Here is a 19,483-nt window from a genome sequence, read left to right on the forward strand (position 1 = left end):
ATTTCCTTGCCATTGCCAGTCTACATTTTATATCCTCTCTACTTCGACCATCATCAGTTATTTTACTCCCTAAATAGCAAAACTCCTTTACTACTTTAAGTGTCTCATTTCCTAATCTAATCCCCTCAGCATCACCCGATTTAATTTGACTACAATCCATTATCCTCGTTTTGCTTTTGTTGATGTTCACCTTATATCCTCCTTTCAAGACACTGTCCATTCCGTTCAACTGCTCTTCCAAGTCCTTTGCTGTCTCTGACAGATATTGTCTCAGTAAAAAAAATTGTTCTTCTACTTATTTCTGTTTACACATGTTGTACTTTCCTTTTGTATGTGACATGACCATAATTGAATTTTTCTTTATTGCAAAAGTAATAAAAAACACAGAACTCTATGCATTTGTAGGAACTAGCAACGTTTTTCAGATCAGAGTACAATGTACATAGTGAGCGAGTTACATTCTAACAATACAAACGTTCCAGTGGTCTCTTATGAAGAACTATACATTGCAGAAGCACCCAGTTGTGCTACAAACATTGATGCATGACGTATATAAAAATATGTTATGCATTTTGACAACCTTTTCTTTTCAGCATGTAGCAATTTTACAGCTTGATGCAAGTTGATCAGCTACATTTTATGCCATGTTGTAAATAATTGCGTAAAGTAAGTTACTTCAATACATGAATGTCTTTCTATTTATACAATTTTATTTCAGACTTTCTCTTATGGTTCTGCTACAGCAGTGATGCAGGGCCGATTCTATCACATTAAGTTAACAACTGTAATATGATGACTTTTTTCTCTGGTCATTAAGCAATAATGAAGCTTCATTTTCGGTTAATAAACCATTTGTTTCAACTACTACTGAACAGTTCGAGGATTAGTCTTTTTTGTGTTGAATCTTAGAGTAAGTTCTGTCATTATTAGTTGCTTTATAAGGTATGTCTTTTGAATGTCGTATTTATTATGCTGTTGTGAGTAACTACAAATGGCCACACAATTCTGACTCCACACACAGACACTTGACATCTGACGATATTGACCTTGTGTTGCTACCTGCTATTTTCCGTTTGATGATCATCATGTAAGCATTAGTGTGATTTTTGCGAAATGAAATACTTATGTTGTAATAATAAGGAAGTACTTGTTATAATCACAAGCCCATTACTTAGTGATTGAAAGTGTAGTAAGTTACGAGAACTAATTATGCAGTCATAAGAAACGATATTCTTTACTAACTTCATTGACTGGAGCTCAAGTCACTTATATTGTGTAAGAAGGAATTGCATGTATATGCACATGTAATTTTTCTTAAATATCTCCACAGAAACTGGATTATTTGAACTTCATATTGTGATTGTTTACCTGTAATTTTACTGTGTATGTAAGTGTATCTTCGAGCAACGCAAATTTTCTATTGTATGATAAATTAAATGATGTGTAACTACTATGTATATATGAACTCTGGGATCTATAACTGTAACATTTTTTAAAAATATGTTACCCTCAATGTATCTGGACACATCTGTATGGCCTTCAGTGATATTGTGAATCACATATTGTGTATGTTCTGGATCAGGTCATGTTTTCTCTGGTCGCTGTGTACTATGCCATTACAAAATGAATTTTTATAGAACTAGTTTGCCACTATGTGATTGACCTGAACTTCATTTTTACAATGGTACTCCAAGGAACCCGACACACTTATGTAATTATCTGTAGTCATGTGCATTTGAATTATTTACTGAGTTTATGTGCCTATTCATGTAATGTTGACTTTTATATGCAAGTGCATATAACTTATTATTATTCATTTATTCAATATGATTTGTTTCTGTTACTATGTCATACATGAGACTTTTGACCTCTGATGACAATTATGAGAACCTATTTTCTCAAAGGGATATGATGTCAATGCTTTTATCGTGTATTCTTCGATGCTCAACAAGGTATACTTGTGCCTCATACTATTATTACTGCATCTTTATCTGAATATGAAAAGTAATGACACACTAAAGCTTTTTGGTGTTGTTGTCAGTGGGCATAATGTATGTAATGAGTGCCTGAGTCTGCTGACACCTCAAACTTGTGTGTCGTCAACTGAAAATACTAACATTTTTGGTGTGGTTATCAGTGGACATAATGTGTGTAATAATTCCCTGAGTCTGCTTATACCTCAAACTTGTGTGTCATCAAATGAAAATATTAACATTTTTGGTGTGGTTGTCAGTGGACGTAATGTGTCTATGAGTCTCTGAGTCTGCTTACATCTGAAACTGTTGTGTCATCAAATGAAAATATCAATATTTTGGTATGGTTGTCAGTGGACATAGTGTGTGTGGTCCCCTGAGTCTGCTACACCTAAAGCATGTGTTTCTTTACCTAGTTTTCTGTTGCCAGATGATTTATATTCTGTTGAAGAACTGTATACAACATTTTGTTGTCTTGTCAAATGAACAACCGCCAATGTCAGGTAAATTTGAGTGCTCACCAGCACAATGATTCTTGTATATTTATTTTCTCTCTCTTTGCACTATTTGCAATTCTGTGTAATATTTGTATCTACTCAACTGAGAGTGTCTGCAGCTCGTGCTCTAGTGGATCAAGGGTTCCCAGGATTGATTCCCAGCCAGGTTGGGGATTTTCTCTGCATGGGGACTGGGTGTTTGTGTTGTCCTCCTCATTTCGTCATCGCCATCATCATCATCATTTCTGACAGTAGCTAGAATGGACTGTGTAAAATTTGGACTGTGTAAAAATTCTGAATTTGTACGGGCACTCATGACGGCAAAGTTGAGCGCTCCACAAACCAAACATCATTTTTTTTTACGCTCTTGGAGAACTATCAATAACAGGTTTGTTATCCTGTCAAATGAAATGAAATGTCATGTGGCTAGGGTCTCCTGTTGGGTACCCGGTCGCCTGGTCCAAGTCTTTTAGCTGACGCCACTTTGGCGACTTGCGCGTCACTGTGGATGAGATGATGATGATGATTAAGACAACACAACACAACACCCAGTCCCTGAGCGGAGAAAATGTCTGACCCAGCCAGGAATCGAACCCGGGCCCCTTTGCATCGCATTCTGTCGTGCTGACCCTTCAGCTATAGAGGCAGACATCCTGTCAAATGAAGTGCTATCAAAGTCAGGTGGTTATGAGTGCTGGTCAATTTTCAGCTCATTTTGTTTATGTACGAGGGCCATCTCAAAACAATGCCTGGGGCATTGCTCACACACTGGCAGACCATTTTGTAGCGACTAATGCCAATGCAAGCCAGGACCCAAGGTTTCTTCGCTACCATGCGAATATAAAGAGGGACAAGCTGGGCTTCAGATCCAACAATTCTGAGTCTTACAACTACCCTTTCTCCATGTGGGAGGTGGAATCGACTCGGTCTGAGACCCATGATACAACACTCAGTTACGACCTGATCCTGTAATGCATGCTTCGACATTTTCAAACTGTGTCAAAGAAAATCATCCTCGAATGTTTTAACTTGATATAGCAGACAGGCCATTTCCCCAACAAGTAGAGCGAGGCAATTTTGATATCTCTCTTCAAGCCATGAAACGACTGCACATGTTCCACTAGTTAATGGAGTATAACCTTAACGTGCTGTGTAAGAAAGACCTCGGATCAAAGGTCAGCCATCGTCTGGTGGATTCCGGAGATCACTGTCGACAACCTGACCCTACTAGAGGAGACTATTCAGCAGTCTTTCCTACAGAAACATCACTGTATTGGCATAATATTTGATACTAGTAATGCATATGACACTACTTGGAGCCGCAGTGTGCTCACACAAGTGTATAAATGGGGATTTTGTGACCGCCTCCCCATCTTCATATGGTACTTCCTGTATAAGCGGTTTTTTAGGAGCTAAGTTGATGACACACTGTCAGATCATTTTGAGCAGGAAAATGGTGTCCCTCAGGGAAGTGTTTTACGTGTTAGCCGCTTTCCCATAGCCATCAACAGTATTAAGTCTATGGTAAGAAGTCCTGTACAATACTCCTTATTTGTGGACGATTTTGCTGGTTTGTGTTCCTCTTTAAATTTTGCAATAGCCGCTCATCAGTTGCGACTTACAGTGCAGAGGCTAGAGGAGTGAGCTGCCAAGATAGGTTTTCAGTTTTCTGCAGATACGTGTATGTGTGTCCACTTTAATCATTCTCATCGAATTTTTAAGTTACCTGACTTGCATATGAGGGACACCATCCTACATTTAAGTGATTCAGTGAGGTTGCTGGGCCTCATTTTTACTCCAAATTGTCGTGGTTGCAACACCTGTGAGACCTGAAAGCGAGATCCCTGAAGGCACTGCCTTAGCTACAGGTCTCAGGGAGCAGACAGCATGCGTCTGCTCCAGTTTTATTGGGCTTTCGCAGCTGGACTATGGGTGTGCTTTGTATGTATCAGCTGCCAACCATGAGGGGATTTGGCTGGCCACCAGTGCCTATAGGGCTAGTCCCACACCCAGTGTCTGCACTGAGGCTGTGGAACTACCACTCACCATCTGGCAGCAGCTCCTCACTGTATCAGGCATCTAAATTCCTCCAAGCTCTGACTTCTCCTGCATACCATACTGTTGTTCATCCACCTTTGGAACATCTTTTCTTCAACTGTCCATGAGCAACAATGCCACTTGGGGTCTGCGTGCAATGTGTGTTGGAGTCACTAAGTGTGGAGCAAATAAAACCCCATATCCAGGGTTTTAACCGTCTGCCGCCCTGGTTACTGCAGAGGCCCAGAGCAATTTTAGATCTGGTATAGTACGGGATAGATCACACTCTTGCTTCAGCTTTTAATGGCATATTTTCTGACATTTTATCTGAGCATCACAACTATGTAGCTGTCTTTACAGATGGGTGCAAACAATGGGCCCCAATTGATTGCTCTGTTGTTTTCCGGATTGTGTTCTCAATGTCAGATTGCCAAAAGGCTTTACTGTCTTCGGTACAGAATTATATGTGATCTTGTGGGCACTGGAGCGGATGAGACGTTCTTCAAGAGCTAAATTTCTTGCCTGTTCCTATTCTATGAGTGCTCTCCACTCTATGAAACATATGCACCCATCGATAAAGTCGTCAGAATATCCAGGATGCCATCCTCCAGCTACAACAACTGGGGAAGCAGGTGTCTGTCTGCTGGATACCAGGGCACATTGGTATAGCAGGGAATGAAAGGGCGGATCTAGGCAGCATAGGAGGCGTTCCTCATTCCCCTTCATGCTACAACCTAACTATTAAGACCAAGAGTTTGCGTTGATGGGAGGATGAGTGGATGGAAGTGACAGATAATAAGCTCCATCTAGTAAAGCACACAACATGGCCATGACACACTTCTTTACTCGTCTTCACATAGGCCTTATGACGCGTGGCTTCTTGCCTTGAGAGTGGACTCTCCAGCGTGTGGGGGTTGTGGCGTACAGATCACTATGCGCCACATCTTGTTGGACTGTGTTTTATTTTCCAACCACCAGGCTGATGTGGATTTGCCAACGCATTTGCCATCTATTTTAAGCAACGTCAAATGGATGTGGTTCGAGTTTTAAAGTTCTGCAAATTATCCAACATTTTTCCAAAAATTTGAGGGAGATGGTTTTAATGTATTAATGGGATGACTGGCTCACCCCTATTTTTTGTACGCAGTCAGACAGTGATATTTTCCTGTGCTTTTCTTTTAACTCCTTTGTCGTTTTACTTGTGTTTTAATCTTATGTAAAGCTACTTTTATTCTTTCTCCGTTGTTTTAGCTCTTGTGAGATAGAGTCATTGTGTGGTCGATTCGAGTGCGGAAAAGTTTTCGGGGTTTTAGCCACATGTATTTCTTTTAATGAGTGATCAACGAACACAGTAATATTTTAAAATCTTGGAAGAGTGGCCTGTCGGCAAATGATATTTACATGCCAGCTGTCGGTTGGTTAGCCGCCACAGACAGCATTTCCATCTCCATGTGTTATTTCTTTCATAAATGTGTTTGTGGCCCCTGATTTATCCCTGTGCGAAATCTGTTTTGGAAACCAACATTTGGCTTTCGTCTTTCTTGTATTTAACTCTTGTCACAGGTCTAATGCCATAACCTGCACTATAACATTGATATAACGTATGATTTCAATTGACGCCATACCGAAGGCTATACAACTACGTAGAATTTGTGGGGTTCTGTGTATGCGATAGCTCACGATGCCACTACAGAAAGCCACAAATTGTGGCGCCACATTCGTTACGTGTGTGAACCCAATTTAAGGCGAAAGCAATGGCATAACGTCTGCAATAGGAGCGCGCATAATAAAACACTGTATTGTTTAAACCAACTATAGGGTTGATGTGACCCTTATTTACAAGCACAGCAAACTAATTACTCGACGTTGTTTCGCAGAACTTTATAATGTCTAATCATTAAAGCACACCACAAGCTTCAAAACCCATACATTGACTTGGAACTGCCTTCGCATATTTTGGTATCATTTAAAAGTTGAATCTGCGTTCACTTTAAACCAGCTGCTCCATTTCTTAAGGACCTGAAGTTCTTACGCTTGTTGTCACCTTGTCGATGTGGCGAAAGTATATGGAAAAAAATAAGTTTTTATTCCAGGCAGATGAAAAGTTAGCTGAAAATATCCTGCAAAAGTATAGGAACAAAGGGTGAAATACAGAATATAACAATTATCTCATATATCTTAGAGCCGTAGAGCTTCGAACGCTGAAGTAATTTCTGCTTTAAATCTGACATGAATGCAAAGCAATACGCTTTTACGTGAAGTGATAATGATTCCGTGCGGAGCAGTAGGAAACAAGACGAAATTTTCTATGTCTTTTGTTTCGTGTTACAACTACATATTGCAAAGTTACGAGTTCATGCTTCAGTTATTTATAGACTTCTTCAAAAGCAGTAAGATAAATTAGACGGTATAATGTATTTTTTAAAAAAAATGTCACCACAGGCCTATGGTATTACCTTTGGCGCGCTATGTTCGACCTATGATCGAATTTAATATCGTGACCTGTTTTGATTGTTGGGATGTTGGCTATGGTTGTTTATGGTAACAGTGTTTTGTGTTGAAAGTTGATGCTGTTGATTGAGTGAGAATTAAGTCATTCACTTTATTTTTGGCAGTAGTTTGTATGTGCGGCGTGACTATATAATTGTTCATATATTATTGGAGCTAATAAAGTACGTGAAAAGAAAAATATTGATTGCATTTGCAGTTGGCGTGTTGTTATTTGTGTACTGTAGACGGAAATGAACATCCCTGATTGTGGAGCTTGTGAAACAGATCTAGCAGTGAACCTTGTGTGTGATGTTAATAATGAGTACGTATATCCTCATCACATACGTAAATAGTGCCACAGCTGTTTGTGAAATGTTGCAGTAGTTACCATCGTGGGAAACTTTCATTGCCACCATCGCTTTCATTCGCTACCTATTCCCCGAGGAAGCACACAGGACCCTATTGTCACTTTACACTGCGGGTAAGAACATAACAATTGTAGTCAAACATTTCTTTGTCACACTTATCGACTGTATTTTAACCTATCCCTTATCAGGTAGTAAACACAACTATGTTGTCTGCTTACTACACGACCGTAAATAAACAGTGTCCACCGTTTCGTATTATAATTAGCGATCATGCAAAGAGCATTTCATAAGTATCTCATCGTGTTAATTAACATTATTTGTGCTATTTCTTGTGTTTCATTATTAAATAATTTGTATTTCTGCGATTGTGTTACTGGTGTAACTCTTGGGTTAGTTTAAAGAACTACTGTCGACCACTCCATAGAAAACGAAAGTAACTTAACATAAAAATTCTATTGTAACAAAAATAAAATTTCAACAGATCTTTTTTTTTTTTTAAAAAAAAATTTGTAGCCACATCCATTGCTATCCTTTCGCATAATACAGCCATTGATGCCATGCAAGCACTATGCACATTCTTTTAGCCTATGTTTTGTGTCTTAACTGCGAGGAGCAAACCACAGAACTGCTGAGGTACCTAATCAAACCTCTATTTGCTATGCAAATGTTGTCAGACATATGTGCTATGAAAATTAAGAAAACTGGTGTGCTTGCTTACTTTCATTCCATAATGTAATACATGGTTATTTTCTGGGGTAGCTAATCAAGCCAAGCTATAGTTTTCCAAGCCTAAAAACGTGCAATACAAATTATCTGTGGTGTGCATCCAAGAACGTCCTGCAGAGGGCTGTTTAAAGAACTGGGTATACTAACCGCAGCTTCCCAATATAATTATTCCCTAATGAAATTTGTTATTGAAGATTTGAGCCAACAGCTCATTTTATGGAATCAACACTAGAAATTAGAGTAACTTTTCTTTTTCGTAAAGATTTTAAGTCACTTAGGCCTACTTTCATTTGGAAAGGTGTCCGCTTTTCAGCAGTAGGCTACACATTTTTAGTGACGTGCAGTCATATAAAGTTTAACTAAGAATACACTTCAGTTTGAGAAGAGTCTAAAGGATTTGATGTAGGCCAACTCCGTCTATACCATTGATGAATTTCTTAGCAGAACCAGTTGATATGTGTATGTTATTAATAATATGAGATGATGTGAATATTGCATACAGTTTGACTTGTGTACAAATTTTGTGCGGTAATGTGATCATTATAAATAAGTGTTGTAAATTTTTTTAAATTTAATTTTTTATTTGATGATGCATGGCTACAATAGCCTAAGAATTATCATATGCACCTAAGTGTATTGAATGTTCAAAATTTGATGACAAGTTTTATATCCTTTTAAATGTAAATATGCTTAAGGATTCCACACCCGCAAGGGCAATATGATTAGGGATCTTTGGCAGGTACATTCGTGTTTCTGTTTTTATTTTGTAAATAAGCATTGTGCAGTCCTGTTTTCAACGTGTGTAATATCCCAAAGGATCTCCTCTCCATGATCAGTTGGAGAAGTTTTCTCTGTATACATTATTTATTTTTTATTTGTATACTCTTTCTCAGTTTTTTTGGTGTCTTAGTAATTCTTTAATTCTTTTGTTTATAAATTTTCTAATGAGTATTCTGTAAACTATGAACTGACTTATTCCTTGCATGGTCTTACAGTGCTTGTTAGATTCCTTACATACTAACATTATAAAAACGTTTGTAGGCCTTTAAAAAAGTTTCATGCCATGCATATTTTCGGCTTTGAATCAGGGGTATTGGTAGCATAGAATACCTCATGTTGCATATATATATGTGGGTTGTATCTCGAACCTCATTCGAACTATATTGGTTAACTGCAGTACGGGATACAAGTTTAGGGTACGTCGATTTCTTCGTTGTTGTTAGCATTAATGTCCTGTTGTTCAGTTGAACTATATAGGTCAACTGAAGCACGGGATACAAATTTTACATGTGTTGTTTCTTTCGCCTCTGCTACCACTAAGTCTCTTCTTACGTAGATAGTAGTACTGCTGATGGCAGGAGGAGCTACATACATAATATTTGTATCCCATACTTCCATTAACCTATCTCGTTCTGTAGTTGAGCTATATAGCTAGACACAACATTTGTATTCTGCTTTCCAGTTGACATATATAGGCTAGGTAAATCTCATCAATGTTACATATGTCGTTCTTTTCGAATAGATAATGTCAGTGTAAAGGTCAACTGAAGGACGGGATACAAATTTTAGTTGTGTCGGGCTTTTCGCCTTTAATATTGCTAGTACATATTCGAAAAAATCATATTGATACTAGTGCTGGGAAACAAAAGAAGAACGACAGCTGTGAAATTTCTATTACGTACTGGAGTACACGAAAATGTACATAATGGTGCAATACAACAATGAAATATGTCAAAATAGTCAAGTGCAGTAAGATAAAAAAAGGGAAAACAGAACTTACCACGCGGGAACTTCTTAAAAGATCCGAAGCTTGCCTTGCACCTAGGAAGACATCAACAAAAATCACATACCCACATACACAATCCTAATGTGAAATTAGCTAACATATTTCGGACAGTACATTTGCCCAACACATTTAACAAAACATTTATACGGGCAGTATGTTTGGGGAAGACTACACTTCCATGAATATTCGTCTAAGTGACTTAGAAGTGTGGAAATCCGGCATTTCCCCAGCCCTACAAGAAATTTCACAGCTGACCAATAACCCTCTATGCTATTTGTGCAAGCCCCTGTGGATAATGATCTGAACTCAATATTACGATTAACTACGAGATGCTGATAACCCCTTTCCTCTAAATCCCTATATGAAGAAAAACCATCTGAAATTACAGTGGGACCCTCTGCAACATGATCTTCAATTAAGCTAATCAAAACTTCCTTCCTTCGATTGGGTACTATTGTCAACACTACATTGTCACACTCTTGACCTAAAACTATAGCCCCCCAAAACCTGTAATCCCACTGGAGGTGCCCCCCTGTTGTCCTTCCTTTTACCAAAGTGCGGATCATCAATTTCGACAATAACACCCCCCCCCCCCCTCCCAATGGCCCCCTATATTTTATGTATTCCTCACAGACTTCCCTACAAAAAGAGTACCAATCGACAACTGTATGCTTACTCACATGACATTCATGGACCCACAGCCACACAGGATATCTCAAACACCAACAGTGCGTGATTTTTATAATGTCTCTCAAGGCGAGCTTAGATTTTTCGAACCATGTGCCTTGTCTAATGGACCACCACAACCAATCTTTGCTGCAGTGCCATATGAATAAGTCGTGAGTACGGTGACGAGATACGCTTGTGTGGCGCATATGTTCGCTGCACTCACGACATCGAACATACTCGACAATGAGCCCACACATTTGTAAAAAACAAATTGTGGCCAACATGTCTACACCCATAGCCTCTCTCAAATCATCCAGGTTCATCGGAACAAACAAATCCATACCTACAAACGAAAAGGAGATGCTAAAAATTGTCCTAAAATAAGAAACTAATAGTCCAAATTACCTCAATATCACTAAGAATGAAATTAAATACCAAATGAATTGCAAACAGCCAATTACTTAAATAAATGCACACGATGAATATTTTGAGCAATATGTAGTGATCTCTTTTAAAATCACAGTCAATTATTTTAATGTACAATGATAGCACTTATCCGGAACACAGAACTGTTTCATTATCTATGACTGAAAGTGAAGACATTATTATCTATGAGTAATGTATGATGTCATTGGTCAAAGCTGACGGGTTGTATCCCCTGCTTCACTAAACTCGAAAATAGGTGTCAAGGAAAGGCAGTTTGACAACGCTGTTGACACATTTACAATGCGTAACTTGATTCAAAGCTAACTGTTGCCCAATTAGTGTATAGAGTTTTAGTTAGAATAGTCGAGTTCCATCCTGGATCTAAGTGCATACTGTTTCTTAAATGATAGGTATATTACAGCTAAACATTGAACATAATAACTATTTATCAAAAGGCGCAGATATATTATTGAAGAGTAATTATCAGTTACAAAAAAATTACCCTTTATAGGAGAGAATTAACTACAAAACCTACCAATGTACACCCTACATTCAGTAAGAATGGCCAGTTGTAATATTTTAAACATACATAATCTTCAGAATAGATACTAAAACAAATCTCCCGGCATCTCCAAACATTTAGTGACTTGCTGGATCATCGTTCTCTGAACGTTTTGTAGAATAGCTGCATCCACAGCTATAAGAGCAGCTTGGAAGTGTGGTGTCACTTCTACCACATTTATTGGTGGAACGTAATGTGTAACAGAATTTGGTAATAACCTGTGGAGTGGGTTGCTAGACAAACTGGTGATGTAATGCTGTAATGAAATTTAGTGGACATGAAAGTGGTGTGCACGGCAGGTGGTACTAATCGGTAGAACCAGTGATTGGAGGATATACTGGACACTGGGTTCGAATGCAATTAATGAAGTATATGACACATTACACATAGACCATGTTCCTTTGTGATTTATATGGTTGTTACAGAACTGTCTGGAATAACAAAATATTTGATCGGGTGAACGTCTGAAACTTAGGAACACATTTATAGAATAAAAGAAACAGGGACAGACCAAGGAGGAGGGCAGTGGAGTTGATGTGTTTTTCTTCTTCTTTGTGGGACGGGATTGAACTCAAGAAAGTGGAAGCAATGCTGACAGTTTTCTTGAAAATGTGGAGGGATGTAATTCATGGAAGACATCAGAATTAATGTTTAAAAGGAAAATAACTCTTTAAAAACAGTTGTACTCTCAGTTCTGTAATGGTATTAAATAATTGGACATGTTTTGTACAAGACCTGATGAAATTACTGTATAATAATTAAGAAGCAAGATACCATATCACACAGCCTAAAATTATAAAATGGAAAAAAGTACATTTAGACTTGGAACTGAGCTTGAGTATTCTAATATAAAACTCCATGTAGCGCACTAATTGCGCACTGTACTTAACACAGAATTGAATCAAGATACTTGTCGTACACTTGATTACAGTGTTGCCAAACTATAAGTTCCTTTGATACCAATTTTCTACCAAAAATATGGAGTGGACAGAATTTTGTCACAGACACTTTTGTACCGGTAATATGCAAGACTCATGTAGTGGCATCTGAGCATGCAGATTTATACTATTGTTCAGATGGTGTTGAACAGTCAGCACAGGCAGTTGTACGTATATAACAATGCTTTAGTATTGACCCAACTCTGTGTATGCCATGGCAACAAGGGGTGGCCAGTGCAAAGTAAAATGTCACAGTATGACGCGCTCGTTTTCTCGATATTTATCATTCTATCACATTGAGACTCACTCACATGCTTATTTGGACGTGCTTTCTTGTTTGCACTTACTTTGAATGTTCTTCAGTTGTGTGATGCAGACATTTCCAGCTATGAAAGGAAGGGAACTTTTGGTGTATGCATACATCAAATCTCTGCAATCATAAACCCTTATTGTTAATACAAACTTTCCTTAAGTTTCTTATAGTAAATCACATATTAGCTACATGGATAGGGACTGTGTCTGTTGTGTGGGGATGCAGGAGGAGTTGGCCACATTCCAAAGACAGCTGGAAGCTTTGTTGGCCTCAGTCAACAGGCTCCAGAGTGCCACTTTGAGGTGCGGTGGGCCGGCTGCGGTGCTCTAGCGGTTCTAGGTGCTCAGTCCAGAACCGCGCGACTGCTACGGTCGCAGGTTCGAATCCTGCCTCGGGCATGGATGTGTGTGATGTCCTTAGGTTAGTTAGGTTCTAAGTTCTAGGGCACTGATGACCACAGATGTTAAGTCCCATAGTGCTCAGAGCCATTTTGGAGGTGCGGTGGGGATGGGGTGCTCGAGGCAGCCTCGGCTATACTAGATGTGCAGGGAGGGATGCAACAGCTCTCTGTCACTGAGCCGACCTCAGGTGTGACTGAGCTGGCAGCCCCATTCTCACCTCAGTGTGGGTGGCGGACTTGTGTCGATGTCTGGAGCCTCAAGGCGAAGGCTGCATGGGGGATGAAGGTTCCTGCCAAATCCCATGCACATTGCTAATAGTTTCAGTGTGCTATCTGATGCTGGGAGGGAGGCTGAGCTGGATCAGAATGCACCGTCTGCCAGGATAGTGGCCGCTCCTTCAGCAAGGTCCTGGCATGCAAATGGGGATAGGGGTTTGTTAGTTATTGGGAGCTCCAATGTTAGGAGGATTATGGAGCACCTCAGGAACATAGCGGCTAGGGTGGGCCTGAAGAATTACCAGTTCATGACACTGACAGGGGTGTGCCAACTGTAAAAACGGTAAGTTTGCCTAAACAGGTCATTCCAAAGGATTTAAGTGTGTTAAATCTCATGTTAGTAAATTGTCGTCGTCTGGAACACGATCTCTGAGTTACTCTTCAAAATAAACAGTGGTAATGCCAATATTGTATTAGGTACCGAAAGCTGTTTGGAATCAGACATAAATAGCATTGAAATTTTGAACTCAGATTTTACAATGTTTAGGAAGGATAGGACTGATGCTACATGAGGTGGTGTGTTCATTGCAGTTAAAAGCTGTTTAAACGCATTTGAGATCAATATTTGGTCGGATTGTGAAATAGTCTGGATAAAGCTGTCAATCAGACAAGGAGTGACCATTGTATTAGGATGTTTTTATAGACCACCAGCATCTGCAACAAATGTCACAGAACGTTTCCGGGAAAATCTTGAGTACATAGGAAATAAATACACAAATTATCCATTAGTTATAGGTGGAGACTTTAATCTGGCACCCATTGCCTGGGAAAATTACACATTTATCACAGGGGGCAGAAGCAAAGACACGTGAAGTTATTCTAGGGAGTGCTTTCAACATACATCCTTGAACAATTGGTTAGAAAACAAACTCGAGACTGGAAAACATAAGATATCTTGGTGACAAACAGACCTGATCTTTTTGAGGACGTTAATATAGAAGGAGATATTAGTGACCATAATGTCATTGTGGTTTCTAAGTCAGCGGAAGTTGCAAAAGAACCAAAGAAATGGCTTAGAGTTTTCTTGTTTGGTAAAGCAGTTAATGAATATCTTCATAGTCAGCTCCAAGCATTCACCACGGGACACAAAGATATTGAGCATCTTTGGTTGAAATATAAAAGTATTGTCCACCACGTGCTAGAGAAATATGTGCCCAGCAAAAATACAGGGGAGGGAAAGGATCCACCTTCATTCAACAAACATATTAGGAAGTTGCTGAAAAAGCAGAGAATTTTGCAGAGTCGTTTTAAACATAGTCACTTCCCCACTGACAAACAGAAATTATGTGAAATGAAAGCAGCTGTCAAAAGATCAATGAGAGATTCTTTTAACGAACTTGAAAGCAATATTTTATCTGCAGATTCTAAAAATAACCCTAAAAAATTTTGATTGTACGTAAAATCTATAAATGCTACAAATAATTCAATACCTTCTCTTGTTGACAGTACAGGTAATGTAACGGATGATGATAAATAGAAGGCCGAAATTCTAATCCTAGCTTTCAAAAACTCGTTTACGGTAGAGGACTGCAGCACCATTCTCCCTTTCAATTATCGAACCAATGCAAGGTTGGCTGACATAGTATTTAGTGTATCTGTGATTGTAAAACAGTTAAGATCCTTAGATGTCAGGAAGGCATCTGGCCCAGACGGTATCCCCATAAGATTTTATGTTGACTATGCTACAAATATAGCACCTTGGCCCGGTTACGCATTGGCCACTGCCGGTTCAGCCATCGCCATCTGCTGATGGCTGCGCCGGCGCCGTTCTGCCCATGTGGGCGATTGCTGACGGTCCGCCACATTTTAACGTCCTGTCCGGATTTTAACACACTGCGTTTTGATCTTGGCCTGCCCTGTACTCTAGATGCCAATTTAGCGGATGACCCACGAGCAGCTGCTTGCGTTCTTCGTTTTATCAATTTGACAAACCTCTCTAAGGACATTTGATTATGCTGTTTTTTTTAATCCTATGCCTGTCAGTCTGTCTTTTATCGTGTTTTCCCTTTTAGTTGTTGTTTTAAACTTGTGCCTCGCGGTGCATTCTTAACGTAGTCTGGGCGCTAATGACCATTGAAGTTGTACGCCACAAAAAAAAAAAAAAAAAAAAAAAAAAAATATATATATATATATATATATATATATATATATATATATATATAGCACCATTCTTATCCATCATCTATCAGAGATCATTGGAACAGTGGAAAGTTCCACGGGACTGGAAGAAGGCCCAGGTCATAGCAATCTGTAAAAAGGGTAGAAAGCTGGATGCACATAATTACTGGCCAATTTCGTTGACATCAATTTGTTGTAGAATCATGGAACATATTTTGTGTTCAGACATAATGACCTTTCTAGACTCTGAACAGCTCATCTGCAGAAACCATCACAGTTTTAGGAAACAGCGGTCATGTGAGACATAGCTGGCCCTCTTTGTGCAAGATGTACAACATGCTCTAGATACCGGCTCCCAGGTTGATGCCATATTTCTGAAAATAATGGTGTGGGATTGTGTGGTTTGGCTTTTGAGTTTGAGAGCATTAGCATTTTCAAATGACTTCTTAGAGAATTTCTTCTGCTTGGGGGGATTACAAATTGAGAACAAAACTCAACTGATAATTTTCCAGCCTGGACGTGGTTGCTACATTGACCTGAAACTGAGCTGATTCCTTCAGCATACCCAGTCCAGTATGTTTGATGGCATTATTAGAGAATACGTGCATTTCATTTAAATTTTTCTTCCTTTGTAGACACTTAAATCAACAGCATATCTTGACCTCTAAAATATGTTTAATATTGAATGTAGATTGAATTTTGCCATTTGATGGTGGGTCAGGGAGGGAAGGGTGTGTGTGTCGGGGGGGGGGGGGGGGGAGGAGCTGGTAGTGGTGGTGGCAGTGGTGGTCCACTGCAAGGAATTAGAATTGATACTGTTCAACCTAATTTTCATCCCTAATGAGGGTTCATTTACAAAAATCATTCACATCTAGTGCAAACAGTGGCTTACTAATTTGGTAATCGTGCTCTGTGATGGTTTTATTCAACTAATAACTGTCTGGGCATCTACTGTGAGGCTCTTTGTTCACTATCAATTAGAAATCTTTCACTGAACTCAGTTTTGAGGTATGTTAGACATTTGCTGTACTTCTGGTCCATAACAGTGTTGTGCCAGTGTTACGTATCTGCTTGCTTTTGCAGTACATAATTTTCATAGATCAGGGTCTTTAATGTGCTTTATGCTGTTTGAATGCAGCTGTGTCTGTTTTAATGTAGATATGGCGAAGTATGTATCCCAACTGTAATGGAAATGCCTTTGTGGATCTGATTTGGTGACATTGTTTTACTATGCAGGTAACATTCTGCCTTGATCTTTGTAGTTACTTGTAACTTGAGAGTGATTATTTAATATTGTTGATTTTGTATATACATACATTCTTACTCCCTTCTCCCATGGTCCGTGGACCTAGCCAAGGTGGGGTAGCTAGCATGACCTACTGATACAGCTAGTCTTACTATAGGTGCAGTCACAGTGGAGGGGTATCTGTAGAGAGGCAAAGCTGATCTGTTGTTCTGGAAGAAGGGCAACAGTCTTTTCAGTAGCTGCAATGACAGCAGTCGGGATGATTGACTGATATAGTCGTGTATTAGCCAACTTGACCTTACTTTGGTGGTACTGCAAATTGCTGGAAATGAGGGGAAAGTGCAGCCATTATTTTCTCTAACAACATGCAGCTCTGCTGGTAGAATCCCCCTGGCTAAAATATTCTGGAGGTAAAACAAGCTTCAATTCAGTTCTCTGGACTATGTAGGAAGATGAGGTCATCAAGGAAAAAACATTAGTGTTCTATGGATAAGAGCATGGAATTTTGGGTCCAGCAATTGGGTAAGTAGATTAGTGAATTTAAAGAAAGATAGTAATTGGTTGTAGTTAGATACAGGGGGCATTGATGAAATGCATTGGCGTGTAGGACAGGACCTGTGGTCAAGCAAGTACAATGTTATAAATATAAAATGAAGTAGGGTTAATGTGGGAGTAGATGTAATAATCAGTAAGAAAATCAGAATATGAGTGAGAAAATCTGAATACGAGTAAGCTACTATGAACAGCAAAGTGAATACATTATAGTAACCAAGGCAGACACAAAGCCATCCTCCACAGAATTACAAGTTTATATGCCTACTAGCTCTGGAAGTTATGAAGAAATTGAAAGAATGTGTGATAAGGTAAAAGAAATTTTTCAGATACACACACACACACACACACACACACACACACACACACACACACACTTATGTCCCTGTATGTGGTGCTGGCTAGAAAGAGACTGGAAGTGGGTGGCTAGCGGCTCAGAGAGAAGCCAGTTTATCAGTTGGAATAAGGGAGGAAGGCATGGCAAGTACAGTTGTAGTAGTCAGTGAGAAGCAGCACACACTGGAGGGTATGTGGGGATGTGAACTGGGAGGAAGTGAAAGGATGGAGAAGGGGAAACTGTTGTGTGGGGACAATGGTTTACCTGAGATTGAGACCAGGATGATTACAGGAGCGAAGTATGTGCTGTAAGGATAATTATCTGCATTTTGACAGCTGCCTTTCCTTCCACACAAAAAAATCCCATCCATACTGCCTAGCCACCTATGGATATTGTATCTGTAGTGATGATTCATCTACAAAGGAGTGCCCCCTCATCACCCAGTATCACCTTGGACTAGAAAAGCTTAACCATATTCTTTGTCAGGGCTTTGATTATCTCGCATCCTGCTATGAAATGAAGGTCATCCTACCCCAGACCCTTCCCCTGTGGCAGACCAAAGTGCAAGACCTGCCCAATCCACCCACCCAGCATTTCCTGCTCTAGTCATGTCACAGGTTTATCCTACACCACAGAGGCCTGGCCACCTGTCAAAGCAGCCATGTCATATATACCAACTCTGCTGCAAACACTGCATAGCCTTTTATGTTGAAATGGCTACCAACCAGCTGTCCACTAGGATGAATGGCCACTGCCCAGATGTTGTCAAGAACAAAGTTTGACCAGCTGATGGCACAACATGCAGTTGGGCACAACATGCTCAGTTTCAATGACTGCATTACAATTCGAGCCATTCCCCCCACTACCAGCTTCTCTGGGCTACAGATATGGGAGTTATCCTTACAATACATCCTCTGCTCCTGTAATAATCCTGGTCTCACTCTCAGGTAACTCACTTTCCCAGCACCCTCCACCCAACAGTTTCCCCTTCCTCCACCCTGTCATCCCCTCCCAATTTGGGTCCCCATGTAACCTCCAGTATGTGCTGCTTCCCAGTGACCACTACAACTCTTCCTACCACTCCTCCCTCCTGTGTTCCTTGCCAGTGAACCGCCCAGCACCATATAGGGGCATTGGCATGTGTACACTTGTAGTTGTGTGTGTGTACTCTAGCTTGTCAAAGGATAAATCCAAAAGCTAGCAAGTTCTCCTTCTTTTGTGTGTGCTTATCAGTGACTCAGATTATTTAGATAGTTTCAGGAATGAAAATTTAATTACAATGGAGACTGAAATTCAATATTAGACAAAAGAAGAGGAGGAGAAATTGAAGGAGAATATACTGGGGAAAGTGAATGAAAGGGAAAGTTTTGTGAAGAGTGTAATTTAATCACTGCCAATCATGAAAGAAAGTTGTGTACATGATAAAGACGTGGAGATACCACAAGGTTTTAAATAGGTTATATAATTGTAAGACAGATTTTGAAACCTGATTGTAAACTGTAGAACATTCCCAAGGACAGGTGTGGACTCCAACGATAATTTATTGTTTATAAACTGCAGATCAAAATTGAAGAAAGTTGGGAAATTAAAGTGATGGAGCCTGGATAAAGTGAAAGGACAAGAAGCTGTTGAGAGTCTCAAAGGGGACACTTGGCAAAAATTGACTGAAATAAGGGGGGGGGGGGGGGGGAATGCAATTAAAGGCAAACAAATAGCTTTTAGAGATGAAGTAGGACAGGCAGCAGAAGATCTTGTATACAAAAAGACAA

The 19,483-nt window shown here is 39.6% G+C and overlaps 1 protein-coding gene across 1 annotated transcript in view; it reads left to right on the plus strand.

Annotated features, from left to right (window-relative positions):
* The first annotated feature begins 7,046 nt into the window (after positions 1 to 7,046).
* The window catches only part of LOC124803216, a 200,073-nt gene continuing 187,636 nt past the window's right edge, over positions 7,047 to 19,483 (plus strand). Inside the window, exon 1 of the mRNA XM_047264399.1 lies at positions 7,047 to 7,478. The gene's annotated coding sequence lies outside the window, so the exon portion shown is untranslated. The remainder of the gene's footprint in view (positions 7,479 to 19,483) is intronic.

The sequence above is a fragment of the Schistocerca piceifrons genome, chromosome 1, assembly GCF_021461385.2.
Source record: "Schistocerca piceifrons isolate TAMUIC-IGC-003096 chromosome 1, iqSchPice1.1, whole genome shotgun sequence".
NCBI classification, from domain to species: domain Eukaryota; kingdom Metazoa; phylum Arthropoda; class Insecta; order Orthoptera; family Acrididae; genus Schistocerca; species Schistocerca piceifrons.